At 48.8% G+C, this 4,648-nt stretch overlaps 1 long non-coding RNA gene across 1 annotated transcript; it reads left to right on the forward strand.

Moving 5' to 3' along the window:
- The first annotated feature begins 1 nt into the window (after position 1).
- On the forward strand, positions 2–4,376 carry LOC105500882. Its single transcript, XR_001000102.1, has 4 exons — positions 2–301; positions 385–521; positions 1,385–1,499; positions 3,914–4,376. It is a non-coding gene; the product is annotated as an uncharacterized LOC105500882 (long non-coding RNA).
- The last annotated feature ends 272 nt before the right edge of the window (positions 4,377–4,648 follow it).

Consider the following 4,648-nt stretch of genomic DNA (forward strand, 5'->3'; position numbering starts at 1 on the left):
GGCAGGGGCGGGAGCGGGAGCGGGAGCGGGAGTGCTCAGCCACTCGGGTCGCCTGGATATTTATGAAAAGGGTGCCAGGGAAAGGGCTGCGCTGTAGACCGAAGGGATAAGGGTTCGATTCGGAAGGGAACGTTATTTTTATCCCCTCTCTCCACTTAATGGAACGTTTAAATGATTAAATCAAGTACCTTGCAGGAGAGGGTGGAGTGGCCTTGAGGATACACTCAAGGCCTCAGTACATGCAGTCTGGAAGTGGGGGAATCAAGAGCAGCCTGTCTCTAGTACTGTCCTCAATGATAAGGTGAGGAAAGCCAAAAACCCAGGGCTGGGAACAGGGCCTGGCCCAGAGCCAGGCACTTGTTTATTCTTGGCTCTGCTCTCAAGGCGCTGAGGTTCCCAACCTGGACCAAGAAGTACATGTTTAGGTTCAAAAGATAAACCAAAACAAAACCTGAGCTCTCTCTCTAGAATGAAGTGCCTGGTCCCAGATCACCAGCTAATATTTATGGGAAGCTTATCAGGTACTTGGTACTGGGGGCTAAGGGGCCCGCAATGTGTTAAGTGAGCAGGGAGTGTCGATGTGTTGGAGGTGTGGAGCAGGGTGAGAAGAGGTGAGCAGCGTGTGTGTGTGGTGAGAGCAGAGAGGCCACACAGAGCCAGATGCTGGGCATATAGACAAGGGAGCCACCATGAGAGCTGAGTGTAACAGAAGCTACAGTCCCACTTCCTCCAGAAAGGAGAACCAGCCACTAACTCTTCTTGTTAGGAATTAAGTGAGGCTGCACCAAAGACAGAACCCTCGAGGTGGGCTCTGAAACATGAGGAGTACTCCACCATGTCAAGGCAGGAAGGAAGGCATTCCTGGCAGAGGGATCAGTCAGTGCCCACGGCCCTTTGTCATGAGAACACATGCTTGGTCGCTTCTGGCCATGCCTAATAATCTGGCAGGGCCAGAGCTCATGGTCTCCAAGAGTACATGGTAGCAGACAGGGCTGGAAGGTGTGGGACCCTGAGAGTCAAGCTAAGGTGCGTCGACTGTATACCCCAGGTCACAGGGACCACTCAGCATGTTCAAGAAGGGAAGCAGTATAATCAGAACTTTAGAATGAGTACAAATTAAACATCAATGTGCATGTATAAGTGCACATTTACACGTACACGCACGTACAAAACCAAGACAGGTCTGACAGAACACAAGGAAGAAAGTCAGATGTGACCAATTCAAAAAGAGTCTGAACAATCCTTCCCTCTGTCCCTTTTCATTCCGTAAATAGGGGTCTCACATTTACCGTGAGCCAGTGAGGCCAGATATTTAAAAAGAGAAAACCATAGTGCCTTCCCTTAGGATGCTTGCACTCTGCTAAAGCTCAGCCTGCCCCCACAGAAAACAGAAGTGTCAGCAGAGGACTATAAGTGCTATGTGATTGGACTATGGTGGCCACGGAATTTCACCTGCCTGGCATATATTCTCTCATCCTCTCCTCCTCTGCCTTCTTTGGGTAAGTAAAGCTGTTTTCTGTGGTTGCAGTGATGGCTGGATCTTGGCAGTCATACATGATAGAACAACCGTGAACCTGAGGAAGTGACTGAGTCACTGTGGGATGCGAGGCAGTGAGAACTCTTCATCGTTGGCTGGAAAGCATCCCAAGGTGGCTGAGAAGCAGATACACACACATGTACCTCTCCAGCTTGCAAAGTCCAGCTCTCTGCCTGTAGTCAGGGCTAGAGCCAGCAAAGGCAAGGGACAGAGACGTAGGAAAAGCCTGCTGTACAGTGCATGCCTGACCAAGGTGATCACTGTCACTGCGGTTAAGAGCCATCTCCTGGGGGTCTAGGTTGCTTGCAGGCAGGGAACAGATGAAGCTGTGCCTCACCATTTCCAGGTTGGTGTCCAAGAGGGACCTGAGAAGGCAGAGGCCAAGGGGGAAGCCATGCTCGCAGAGGGGTAGGGGATGTGGCGAGGATGAGAAGAGCTTCTCGGCCCATTGTTAGGAAACAGAAATGACAAGGAAGACCAAGTCAAGGACCAGGACTCAACAAGATCTCCTTCTCTGGCGTTGGCTTCCAGTACACAGAGGCAACAGAAATCAGTGAAACAGCAGGAGAAGGAAGTTCAGGGAAGTCATGCTATGGCTAGCAAATCCCCAAACCTGAAAACAATTCCTACCATCCCGAAGCTCTAGCAACAGGAACAGGGTTACCAAAGTGACAAGGACACAGCTGGGACTGCTCCCCAAGTCCTTTCTCAGGGGCTTCCATGGAGTCGAGTTTGCACCTCCTTTTTGTTTTTTATTTTTAAAGTTACTTTGTGGTCAGTTTTTGCCACCTGCAAATGGAATGTGTTCTGACCACTACACACTGTGACAGGGGCAAAAATAAAGAACCCTGTGGAGCCTCAACAGAGGGAGGGGAAGTTTCCTTTCCTGTGGGAGGAAGTGCTGGTGATTTTATTTATTTAGTGATTCAACAAATATTCCTGGAGGGTCTTCTGTGTACCGAGTATTCTGCCAGCCAGACCGTCCCTGCACTCAGGGAGCTTATTTTCTAGTGGGGAGACAGACAATGGACAGATGAGGGAATATGAAAACAGTTAAAGGTTGCTGTGAATGCTCTCGGGCATATAAACAAGGTGATTTGGTACATATTGCCTAGAACCCCAGAAAAGTGGCAAAACGGGAGACAGGAAGCTCAGGGAAGGCCTTTCTGAGGACAATGATAAGCCGCCAGTCTTTCAAGGAACCAAGGGGGAAACCTGCCCAGCAGAGGGAACAGCAATTCCCCTGGCCCTGTGGCAGAAAAGAGAGGGTGCTGGGGGTGGGGGTGGGGGCAGAAAGGGTCCCAATGTTGCATGGAGCCCAGTGTGAGAGGGGATAGAGGAAAGAAAGGGAGGAAGGTGCACTGGTGGGTGGTGCCATGATGAAGAGTCTGGTTCTTCTTCAGAGGGCTCAAGAGAGCCAGAGAAAGGATTGAAGCAGGTAGTAGCATAATCTAATGCTTATTGAGTGGTTTCTCTCTAGCCCTTCTGTGTGGGCAATATCACAAGTGGGCAGGGCACAAAGGAAAGCAGGGAGACCAGTTAGGAGGCTCTTGCAGTAGTCCAGTCCAGAGACAGCAGGGGCTTGGCCCAGACTGGAAGCCTCAATGTGGAGACTAGTGCATGGATTCACATGATATTTTGGAAGTGGAAGAGACGGCACTTGCGAGTGGATTAGAGGCAATCAGGGAACAAACTTAAGCAATGAAAGATTACTACAAGAGTGTTTTCTTGCACATCCTCATCAGAGGTCTATGTACGGTCATAGGAAAGACAGAGAGTGGGCATGGTAGATTTGGAGAAGGGAGAAAGACAGATGGGTGTGTGTGTCAAGAACTCCTATTTGCACAGGTTTAGTTACTGAAGTCTGCTTGTCATCCATAGAGGCTGGAGAAACAGAATTGTTGAGACAACAGGACACAGTTAGGGTTTAAAGTCACAAAATTGAGTAGGATCACCCAGAGAGAGTATAGCCAGGAGAAGAAGGTACAGGGCTACTCCCTGAGATACTCTGACATTTAGAAGTTGGGTGGGGAACACAAGCCAGCAGAGGAGATTCAGAAGGACTGGACAGTGAACAGGACTCCTCTCTAAGGCCTTGCATGTCCAAACGTGTCCAAACTTCTCGCCAAGGCTTTTCATCACCAGCCTCAATGTCCTCACTGAGACTCTGCTCTCAATGCTCCTGGCTGTACATGCATGGGAGTTGGTTTAAAATGGGACAACAACAACTTTGCGTGCTTGGGTTTGGACTTCGCCTGTTGATAATTTCTCAGTGGAGCTTTCAAAAGAGAGAGAGGTTCAGATGCAGAGAACTTCCACGAGTGGGGTAGGCACTGCTCTGCTATTTCATGTGGCCCATCTCCCTTTTCCTTTCAGGAGGGAGAAATCAGAATGAGTGGGGATGCAGTTCAGAGAGCAGAGGAGAAGAGAAGAAAAGAAGGAAGAAGGAAGAGGACTGGGGGTGGGTGGGGGGGAGGACACCAATGAGAAGAGGGACAGATCAACTCTACACACAAAAGTCAATCAAAACACCAAAAACAGGGGTCTATGTAAGGAAGCCTCTTCCCGTGAATTGCTCATTGCATAGCTGCAGGGAGGGTGTTTACGGGCATAGAGAATGAAAACATACCTGTATTTTGGGGTAGGGAAATTGTTTCTGTCAATTCGCACCATCCACACACCACCTCCCACCCCAACCCCACCACTACCAAATTCCTCCAAATAAAAATAATTATGGGATACAGGCCAACAAAAACCGTCAGCCTTAGGCTGTTGTTTAGGGAGAATTGGAAAGCGTTTGGATATGCCCCTGTTGTTTACTAAATGACAACAATGATTACTAAATTGTCCTGAGTCAATACAACAAATTTAGCAAACGGTCCTTTGGGTCCTTATAAAGTGAAGAGTTGACAGAGACAGATTTGTATATGGGGCAGGGATGGAATGGTAGTCAGTCCTGGAGAAATAAGAACCCCAGAACATGATGAAATACGTGCAAGTGTGTTTATCACAGAAACATTCATATTGGGCAAATTAGGGCACAGAGCAAGTATGCATCAGTTGAGGAATGACTGATACATTGGCAGTGCAGCCATTCTGAGGATTATTATA

The sequence above is a fragment of the Colobus angolensis genome, unplaced genomic scaffold, assembly GCF_000951035.1.
Source record: "Colobus angolensis palliatus isolate OR3802 unplaced genomic scaffold, Cang.pa_1.0 Scaffold699, whole genome shotgun sequence".
In the NCBI taxonomy this organism is placed as follows: domain Eukaryota; kingdom Metazoa; phylum Chordata; class Mammalia; order Primates; family Cercopithecidae; genus Colobus; species Colobus angolensis.